This window comes from Nomascus leucogenys, chromosome 18 (assembly GCF_006542625.1).
Source record: "Nomascus leucogenys isolate Asia chromosome 18, Asia_NLE_v1, whole genome shotgun sequence".
Lineage (NCBI taxonomy): Eukaryota > Metazoa > Chordata > Mammalia > Primates > Hylobatidae > Nomascus > Nomascus leucogenys.
In genome coordinates, this window is record NC_044398.1 from 10,543,398 (window position 1) to 10,554,838 (window position 11,441).

General features: G+C 36.3%; 1 pseudogene across 1 annotated transcript; it reads left to right on the forward strand.

Annotated features, from left to right (window-relative positions):
• The first annotated feature begins 7,998 nt into the window (after positions 1-7,998).
• LOC101179165 lies at positions 7,999-9,484 on the forward strand (annotated as a pseudogene). Its single transcript, XR_004026669.1, has one exon. The product of XR_004026669.1 is annotated as a ribosomal L1 domain-containing protein 1 pseudogene (transcript).
• Positions 9,485-11,441: the final 1,957 nt, after the last annotated feature.

The window sequence follows — 11,441 nt, forward strand, 5'->3', positions numbered from 1 at the left end:
TGATGCAGGAAAATATGCAAATACAGTTATTTCCTTCCCATCCAGTTGTATTATTTTACTAACGAAAAAGTACTGTTCTTCTATAACAGCTATTAAAATGATTCTACTCCTACAAGGGAAGCAACTCAGTTACCATCAGCACCCTTTAAAGGACTATGCAAATGACACATAATGCAAACAAAATCACTCAAGAAAATCCCAAAGTGACTCTAGAAAGCTTATCTGGGAATAACAACTTTGGCTATTTCTGAACTTCTATTAAAGAGAAAGATGTGGCTGGGGCATCTTTCCAAAGTTTGGGGACTTAAAAATATGTTATGATGTGAACCATATACTCCAAACATAAACACAATTCACTGTATATTAAGTTACCTTTAAGTTTCACAGGCTTCTAAAGAACCTCCAGTTTGTCAGGATTAAAGGCTCTGGATTTCAGCAGATGCAGACATGACTCTGCTTCTAATCAGAATTAAATACTTGTGTGACCAGGAGTATCCCAGTAAAATCCATGATATTTGAAACTAGTAGTATGATGTTTATTGGGTCAAAGCATAATGTTGATTGAGATTTTAATTTCTGATGAATAAACTATAAATAAAATTTACAAGATTCAAGGTCCAGAAGAAGGTAAACTAAAAATTTCACAGGTCTGAAGTTCGTGCCCAATTCTCTCAAGGCCTCATCTTGAAAGTTCTTACATCCAAATTTTTTTAAAAAGGACATTTTCCCATTAGCAGTGAAAGCAGTTACTTTGCAAATACTACGTGGGAAAAATATTTTATTTATAATTCATATTCCCCAATTTATGAAATGTGAAATATATTAATTTGTTGTGAAAATAACCACCATTATAAAATGGCATTTATTCACACATCCATCCAGCATTTAGAAATGGGTTGTTCAAAGAAATGGTAGCTGTTTAAGATGATGGATATGCTAATTACCCTGATTTTATCATTACACAAATGTATACATATATGGAAACATCACATCGTGCCTTCTAAAATACATACAATTATTATGTATCAATTTTTTAAAAAAGAAACGGTTGTTTAAAAACTTGCATGAAACTCGGTGCTTTGGTTGGGGGGGTATATATTTGTTTACTTTAACAATAATCACTGCCAAAAATTAATGTGTCACAATGGCATAATAATTATGAGTTAAAAGAATCATACCACCTAAACATATTCACTTAGAAAAAAATCAAAATGAAATAGGTCAGCATTTAGAATACTCATAACATTGAGCCACTCAAATAAAATTTCTAAAGGTAATGACAAGATTTCTATACATTTATCCCAGATGAAGCTATAATAAATAGGAAACCAATGAATCCAGGTACTATCTGTCAATCTAAAAACACACTTAGGCATATTTCAACAAATACTTTAATGCAGTATCTGTTTTCCAATAATAAATGAAAAGAAGAACAGCAAAGAAAACCATCAAGAATTTATATTTAAGTGTAATTTTTCTTAATTTTCAATTGTTCAGAGTGAAAAAGTAATAACTATTCTCAATGTAAAGAAATAGCCAACTAGTAAATTAGACTTCAAATTTTACCAAAAAAAGCAAAATGTTACTAAACTCCTAGAGAATTAAGAACAATGAAGATATTAAAAAGATTTAGCTATAACAGTCCTATAATGTTTTTTAAAAGCTACTTAATACTTTAAAAAGTCTATAATGACAGTGTATTTTTCCAATAGTGAATTGAATAGGAATCCACATTCCTATTTAGCTTAAAATGCCTCTAGACTTCCTTCTAAATATAGATCTAATATTTGAACATCAACATAGTAAATACAGTCTTCGAATCTTTAAAAAGGAAACTCCAATTACACTTCTTTGATTAGAACTGTGATTTTTTTTAAATAGAAGTCTAATAATACTCTAGTCTTTAGGCAACTATTAATTTAGAATGTTTTACTTTGGGTGGGACTTCAGACCATTCTTTCAGCCAAGCGTTTTTCTTTTCTCTAAGCTACAAAAACCACTTCATGACAATTACATCACTGTAGTCTGGTGATATTCTGAGTTTCATTCCAAACTGGCCAGATGTGAAATGCAATGTGCTGTGATGCAGATGCATTGAAAACACCAACAATGCCAAATGATTTCAGGCTTTTGGTAAAAATTATTCTCCAGAAGCTCATCCAACAAGCTTGCAAAATGAATCTCATTTTTCATTATTTCCGCTTTGCAGGGTAGAGATGCTTACTAAACCAAGAGAGCCACTTTTGGGGGAAGACGGGAGTCAGGGAATGAAGGGAGAGGGCAGCTTGATATCACGAGCTATGTTTAAAATGGAAAACCAGCACTTACCCTCTCTCTTAGGACACACACTGCAACAGCATCCATGGCACCTGCATATCAGTATTTTTGAACGGCCTTGAGTTTTAGTCCACAAAATGGCAACATGAGTAAGAGCCAGACAGGAAGCATAACAAGCAATGGCCAATGCCAAGTTCACTTACCTACAAAAGGAAAAGCAGAGGTTTAAATCTCTCTAATCATGAAGGCACAATTATCTCTTCACATCTCTACTAATTAGCTTTGACTTAAAGCAGATTATGTGACAAAGAAAAAGACAAATATAACTGTGTGGCCTTTAATAACGCTGTTTGAAAATAGAAGGTCCCTTCCCCCACCTACAATCTATAAATTCTTTGACAGATACAAGTTAATTGGATGCAGAAGTAGAATATTTTATTTATGGTGAGTTCATAAACAATTGCTCTTCAGTTTGTTGAAGTGCAGATGTGACAATAAAACAGGTGATTGAACCAGGAATCGCTTAAGATCTTGAGGATGTTTCCCAGGAAGTGTCTAATGATTGTCACTGGATCAGTTGCAACTCTTTCTTTATAGGACTAAATGGTGCTAGTTATTGCTGGGAGTTTGCCAATGTAGTTCTAGGGCAACTGGCAGCTAAAAGAGCCGTAAATAGAGCAGCAAATACCATCACTGTTCACTACCCTGCAGTTTTCTGCCCTTAAACACTTTGGTGTGCACATCCTCAAAAGCATATTTTAACACAAACATTCCTCTTGTCTTGAGACATAGGAAATATGCAAAATAGTGAAGCACCAAGGACATATAACTAGCAAAAAAAAAGTTAACATAAATTAATCTCTTCTAACTCTAGCACAACTAGTATGTATGAGCTCACATATTGTGTCAAATACCAAAGCATTTTACATGTACAAATTCACTTAATATTTTAAACAATTATTTGAGGCATAAACTAGTAGTATCCTCATTTCTTTTTGTAAACAAGGAAGAAAAAGAGTTAAGAAACTTGCTGAAAGCCACATGTTCAAGAATGGCAAAGCTAGAATAAAGATATGTGTGCTTTGTGGGATTCATACAATGTCTGTATTTTGTGTATTATTGTCAACTCAGATTTCATAGATTCATGAGTTAAGACATAAAGTTCTTTCCCTCATGGGATTCATTTTGACATGTTTTTGAAAGACTGAGGAAGAGTCTGCAATTGTGCACTTCAAAAAAATCAAAATGATAACAGTATGGTTTTATAGCTATTTTCTCTAAGATAGTGAATATTATTCGCTTAGAACAAACTATTAACAATCAGTCTTTGGTAGAAATAAAACGCTTCAGTGGATCAGTTTGCAAAGTATCAAATTATTATTTGTTCTTAGATGAATTCTCTAAAACCAGTCTCACTAAAGTTTAAGGATTGTTCATAGGACTGATACCTGATATATAAAATATGAGATAATACACGTAACATAACCTTCTATAGTCAATGGCATCAGACCTCCTTTCAAAGCATCCCCACATGGAAGCAGTGTACTCACTCCCCTGTAGTTACCATCTCTCATTTTTTAGAGCTGTCTTCAGACATTATATGAATCCCACAAGGCCATGGTCTCTTTATAACTTTGATTTTGACTTAAAAACCATATTATTTAGTGGAAGTAGTCCTTCATCTAGTATCAAATAACTTGTCATTTTTGAAGTCAAATCTCCCCTTACAAAATATTTGCATTCATTAAGGTTATTGCATAGACACATAGGTAAGTGACAGGTAGATAGAGCTTTCATATATATATCTACATATCAAGGCAAGTATCCCTTGAATACAAATGGTACTTTCTATCATGAAGACTCTGAAGGGCAAAGTATTCCTTTGAATGTTCCGGCACATCTGTGGTTTTCTCCTTCCACTAATAAACCTATCTTTGGGGCCAATCATATAAGGGATCTGATTCAAAAGTCGTTGATTACCCACCATGTGCCAAGTACAATACTAAGCATTTCACCTATGTCAGCTGATTTTAGTTTAGCAAATATCCTCTTTAAAATATAGTGTAATTTTTATTTTACAGATAAACAGATTTAGAAATGTAGCTTCAGAGCCTGGCACAGTAGCTCATGCCTATAACAGCACTTTGGGAGGCCCAGGCAGGCAGATCACTTGAGGTCAAGAGTTCGAGACCAGCCTGGCCACAACATGGTAAAACCTAGTCTTTAGTGAAATATATAAAAAAAAATCAGCCAGCCATGGTGGCAGGCGCCTGTAATCCCAGCTACTCAGGAGGCTGAAACATGTGAATTGCTTGAATCTGGGAGGTGGACGTTGTAGTGAACTGATATCGTGTCACTACACTCCAGGCTGGGCGACAGAGAAAGACTCTGTCTTGAAATAAATAAATAAATAAATAAAATAAATAAATAAATAAATAAAAATAAAATAAGAAATGTAGCATCAGAGGTGAAAGCACACATGGGTCTCCACTGGGATTCCAGCCTATGCCTCTACACTGTAAGACATGCTTTGGGCTGCCTGCTTCCATTTGACTACATGACTATCTCTGCTTTATAAGGAAAAAGTGATATGTGCATCTACAGAGTGAGAAAACTTTTTTTTTTAAGGAGAAAATAGCATTCATCAGGTCTAGGTAACTTCTGTTTCTTATGACTATATTTTAGATCTGTGTACCCCATGTTATTGACTGCTCTGGATATCACTTGAACACCGGTATGAAATTAAGCAGGCATATTCATGAGCCAATTTTATTTCAAATAGAAATGGTCACAATTGTTTAATCCTTATTTATCTCCTTTCTACTCTCAATTTGTCAGCAAGAGAATGTTGGCCAATAAAAAACAGTCTGAGATGGGCATTTTGTTACTATGGCTTTAACTTTTAGCCATGAAAGGATGAAAGAGGAATACGACAAGAAAATGAATGCAACTACAAAACTGAAAAGCAGCTCCAAATAATTGCTTTTTGTGAATTCTATAAGATTAAAAAGTAACTGTTGTGTTAGAAGAGCAGTAGTACAATCTGTGCTTTGCCCTAATAAAGTTCCGTCTCTGAATTACATAATAAAAGCTATTGGCTAGAGATAAAATAAATACTTAATGTATCTCACAGAGGGTATCCTTAATACAAGGGTTATTTTATGCAAGTAGCCCTTCATGTGTCTCAGAATATTATTTTCAAAGCATTTACAGATGACTGCATGTGGCCTCCAGCCTCTTATGACACACATTAAGAGACAAGACCTCAACTCCCTATGGAATACTGAAAGGATAAGCTCAGTTCCCCCAGTACCAGAAGGAACTCCTGCTTCCCCCACTTTTCTCGCACTATCAGCAGGACAATGGGGAAAGGCATTTTTTTTTTAAGAGAGGAGACTTTGCAAATTGTGCAGCACACAGAATATTTTCCTGTCTAAAGAGAGATTCAAATGCCTCTGGTAATGACAGAATTTCAGAGACATTTGAAGGTCTCAATTCTAGATGCAAACATCGAGTCAAGATTGAAATAGCTATCCTGAAATTATCTAGGTTTTGGAAACTTTAGCAGCGACCCATAGAGCACAGAGTGTCCTTCTTCACTGTGGCAACACTCAGGGAATCCCCTTTCCTGGACAAGAGGCACACATCACACGTTTCCAGGAACTTTCGTCTTCTCCATCAATTAAAAAAAAGTACAATGTGCAGACACCAGTCTGGGTCTTATCTTGTATAGGAAAAATTCATTTTCATCTCCCAGAAGTCAAGGAAGTAAATAAAACAAAATAAAAACAAAAACCATAAGAACAGAATTGAATAGGGTCATTTTGCATCAATGGTCTCAGTGCAGTCACTAAAAACCAACACTCTCATCTCTTCAGCTGCTTTTACCCCCTGCATCAAACAACGCAAATAATCCTTGAAAAGCCTTTTAAAACTAAAGAATAAAGAATTATAAAAGGAAATGTTCATCCAATTAGTGAAAAAGCCCTACTGATTTTAAGTGTTTAAGATACCACCAATTGGGAAAGTATCATGATGTACATGACAGGGGTTATTTTTCATACTGAGGAAATAGAAAAAAGATCTTTCTGCAGGAGAAAAGAAAATTCTTAAGCAAAATCAATTATTCACTGCAGTGCAAGGAATACGATTTTGCTGCTGGTCTAGGATGCTATCAATAATTTCCTGGCTTCAGACATTCTTACTCTCTTCATTTAATGAGAAGATGACTTTTTCAAAACCTTATGGCAATCTGGAAAAATTGTCCTTGAGGGAATAAAATTTTTTAGAATATTACTGACTACGGTTCTGATGCAGAACAAAGAAATATTAGCCATAAGAAAACTACTTCTGGGTTATCATTTGGATTACATATATGCTAATGAACAAGTAGAATTAAGAGCTGCAGGAACAGTTAGAATATAGCAGTAATGGTGGCCTCTATTGCAGGAGACCCAGGGAATTCCTGCAAGGTAAATTCCAAGTAGAAATAACAAGGAAGAGCATTATTTTCCATAATTTACATGATTCATATTTATTTTCGTTAAAAACTTGCACTTAGGAACTGCTGAATCATGAACAACTTTAATGTTAAAAACATAGCTGTGTCTCAATGAGGAAAAATAAAAAATTGACAGAAATCTGAATTTGTTTCAAGAGGTTCATACATTTATTAGTGTTTTTCCTCTCTGAACTGTGTCTTCCTCCCTCATGAGATTAAAAATTGAGGAGAGCAATTCATTCATCTTTGTATTTCTAGCATCTAAAATAGTGATTGATCCATGGGTTGTGCTCAATATTGCTCAATAAATGAATAAAGATACATCTAGGTGTGAGTAGCTATGGTAGAAACAAAGATTATAAGACGTGGTCATTACTGTCAAGGTTAACAAAGTAATTGGGGATATTTAAACATAAAAATCCAACTACCAGTCAAGATTCTACTTTATATGAGGGCGTTTGTTCTGATGGTGTTAATATCCATGGGGGTTCAGACTAATGAGATACCACTCTAGGTTGGCAGTGAGAACCAGGGAGACTTTTTTGAGGAAGTGAAACTCAAAAAGAAGTGAAACATTGAAGGGAGTTGAGTCTTAATATAAGGGAAGTTTGGCTAGAATAGGTGGTTAGTGTTGAGCAGGAAAAAAGAAAAGGTTGGTAAAATATGAGTCCAAATTTGAAGTCATATGGTTTCAATTGATAACAAAACAATCTCTCCCTAAATATACTGTACTATTTGCCCTCAACATAACTGTGAAAAATTAGAGACCCTATCTTTTTAATATCTTTTAAAGCAATGCATAGCATATGAAAGGGGAAACATGTTTAACAGACATTCTTATGCATAGCACTATCTCAGGTAGTCGTAAGAAACAAGTAATTATTAATGAATTAAAATAAGATTACATATAAACAATTGAACCCTGAGCAACATGCGTTTGCACTGAGCGAGTCCACTTATACATGGACCTTTTTCAATAAAAGTTACAACGAGTGGGTCTGCCTCTCCTTCCCCTTCCTCCACCTCAGCCTTTGCCGCCCTTGAGACAGCAAGACCAACCCCTCCTCTTCCTCCTCAGCCTATTCAACCTGAAGACAGTGAGGATGAAGACCTTTATAATTATCTACTTCCTCTCAATGAATAGTAAATGTTTCCCTCTTTATAATTTTCTTAACCATTTCTGTAGCTTCGTTTATTATAAGAATACAGTATATAAAACATATGCAAAAGGAAACAAGATGGAGGGCTTGGCCTCCGTGCCGCACTCTTCAGCGGCTACTGCAACCTCCACCTCGACTCCAGCGGCCCCGACAGCACGGAAGCAGCTGGACAAAGAGCAGGTTAGAAAGGCAGTGGACGCTCTCTTGACACATTGCAAGTCCAGGAAAAACAATTATGGGTTACTTTTGAATGAGAATGAAAATTTATTTTTAATGGTGGTATTATGGAAAATTCCAAGTAAAGAACTGAGGGTCAGATTGACCTTGCCTCATAGTATTCAATCAGATTCAGAAGATATCTGTTTATTTACGAAGGATGAACCCAATTCAACTTCTGAAAAGACAGAACAGTTTTATAGGAAGCTTTTAAACAAGCATGGAATTAAAACCATTTCTCAGATTATCTCCCTCCAAACTCTAAAGAAGGAATATAAACCCTATGAAGCCAAGCTCCGCCTTCTGAGCAGTTTTGACTTCTTCCTTACTGATGCCAGAATTAGGCGGCTCTTACCCTCACTCATTGGGAGACATTTTTGTCAAAGAAAGAAAGTTCCAGTATCTGTAAACCTTTTGTCCAAGAATTTATCAAGAGAGATCAATGACTGTATAGGTGGAACGGTGTTAAACATTTCTAAAAGTGGTTCTTGCAGTGCTATACGTATCGGTCACGTTGGAATGCAAACTGAGCACATCATTGAAAACATTGTTGCTGTCACCAAAGGACTTCCAGAAAAATTGCCAGAGAAGTGGGAGAGCGTGAAACTCCTGTTTGTGAAAACTGAGAAATCGGCTGCTCTTCCCATCTTTTCCTCATTTGTCAGCAATTGGGATGAAGCCACCAAAAGATCTTTGCTTAATAAGAAGAAAAAAGAGGCAAGGAGAAAACGAAGAGAAAGAAATTTTGAAAAACAAAAGGAGAGGAAAAAGAAGAGGCAGCAGGCTAGGAAGACCGCATCAGTTCTTAGTAAAGATGATGTGGCACCTGAGTGGTGATACTACAGTAAAGAAACCTGAATCAAAGAAGGAACAGACCCCAGAGCATGGGAAGAAAAAACGTGGCAGAGGAAAAGCCCAAGTTAAAGCAACAAATGAATCCGAAGACGAAATTCCACAGCTGGTACCAATAGGAAAGAAGACTCCAGCTAATTAAAATGTAGAGATTCAAAAACATGCCACAGGAAAGAAGTCTCCAACAAAGAGTCCTAATCCCAGCACACCTCGTGGGAAGAAAAGAAGGGCCTTGCCAGCATCTGAGACCCCAAAAGCTGCAGAGTCTGAGACCCCAGGGAAAGGCCCAGGGAAGAAGCCAAAAATCAAAGAAGAGGCAGTGAAGGAAAAAAATCCTTCACTGGGGAAAAAAGATGCGAGACAGACTCCAAAAAAGCCAGAGGCCAAGTTCTTCACCACTTCTAGTAAATCTGTGAGAAAAGCTTCCCACACCCTCCAAAAATGGCCCAAAAAACCCAAAGTACCTCAGTCGACCTAAAGTCAGTGATTCAACTGGAAGGAAACCTCAATGCTGCCTCCAGAGCTTTTTGGAGATACTCAGATCCTGACCACCTTTGTAACCTTCTCTAAGCATCAGGCCTGGACTTAAAAGATTTTTTAAAACCTCCAGAAGTAGTCCAGGCGCGGTGGCTCATGCCTGTAATCCCAGCACTTCGGGAGGCTGAGGCAGGCGGATCACAAGGTCAAGAGATTGAGACCATCCTGGCCAACATGGTGAAACCCCGTCTGTACCAAAAATACAAAAATTGGGCGTGGTGGCGGGCGCCTGTAATCCCAGCTACTAAGGAGGCTGAGGCAGGAGAATTGCTTGAACCTGGGAGGCGGAGGTTGCAGTGAGCCGAGATTGAGCCATTGCACTCCAGCCTGATGAGAGAGCAAGACTCTGTCTCAAAAATAAAAATAATAAAACCTCCATAAGTAATTCTGAAAAAAAAAAATGCAAAATATGTGTTAGTTGACTGTTTACGTCATCGGTAAGGCTGCTCGTCAATAGTAGGCTATTAGCAGTTAAGTTTTGGGGAAGTCAAATTATACACAAGAGTTTTTACTGTGCAGGGGGTCGGTGGCCCTAGCCCCCTCTCTGTTCAAGGCGCAACTGGATAGCCCAATCAGCAGACAGATAAAATGAAAATTCCAAAACGAAGCAAACCCTATCAGGAGTGATATTTAAAATGTAATAGCAGATAAGGTTTAGGTATTAAGAAATCAGAACGGCCCAGGTGAACGGGGCTTAGAGTTCACCTGGTTGATTATTGGCTCCAGTTCTAACATCTCCTTTCTCAAAATTACCTATTATCAGCTTTCTGTTCTTTACATTAATCTTGCAGTTGGATCCCCCAATATGCATCCTTTAAATATCCCTTAAAATAAGCTCTTTTCTATTTGAGTTTTCTTGAGCTTCTCTTCTTTGAAATCCAAAACAAGTAGGAAAAACACAAAGCAAATTGATGGCCTATATATCCCTATCCCTCACTGCATGTCAACGTTATTCTGTGACTGTCCTTTCAAGGGACTTTCTTCTTTGAGATTGGCATTAAATGTTCTCCTAATGAAGAACATAGGAAGAAGAAAATAGAACTTCTAAAGGATAAAATACTAGTGAATATGTTTCTTCTATGTTGAATATGTTGCTTCTATGTCAACTTATCTGAATCAAGTGATTTAATAAAAATAAACACATAAAAGTATACCAAATAAGCTGTTTCTCTCATATTTCATATAAAATGACAAATTTTATTGTAGAGAGTTGTGTCTTTGGTTGATAACTAACTAGATCTCTAGGCTGTAAATAAAACTGATAATTTTTTTAAAAAATACTATTGCCAAAATTTACATACACTATTTCCATTGGATAAATGTGAATATGTTGCACTTAAAGCTAAATAGGCTTAATAATATGTAGGAATACTAGAGCTATACTATAAGAAGTTCTGATCAGGAAACTATATAGGTAATGTATTATATTAGACATTTTGGGGTGATGCAGTACAGATACTTCCAAAAGGTACCTGATATCATAGGAAAACAAGGGCAGAAATTATTAAATCAACTTAGCAAATACTTTCCAGTGTTCTTATTACTTAGGGAATGAACTGAGACCGCAGGAAGCATCGACCATAAGCACTCCCCAGCGGTTCTAGCCCCTGCACATTCAGCAGGGTCTGGGTTGGCCTAGCATGAAACGAAGAACCTCCAGGCAAAAATCACAATTTTATAAGAAATGCTATAAGCAGAAAGAGGATCTTCATGATTACACAGGAACTTTTCTGGCCTACGAGAAGGGAAATAAGTTTTCAAAATAAAGCAGTGATAGACAAGGCCCAGAATAATGATTAGTTTACTGTAATAAAGTGCTTTAGTGTAATTATAAATCATTATTAAAATATCTGTGCCTGGGATTTACTTGAAGCTGTTGTATATTATAGTAGTTAACC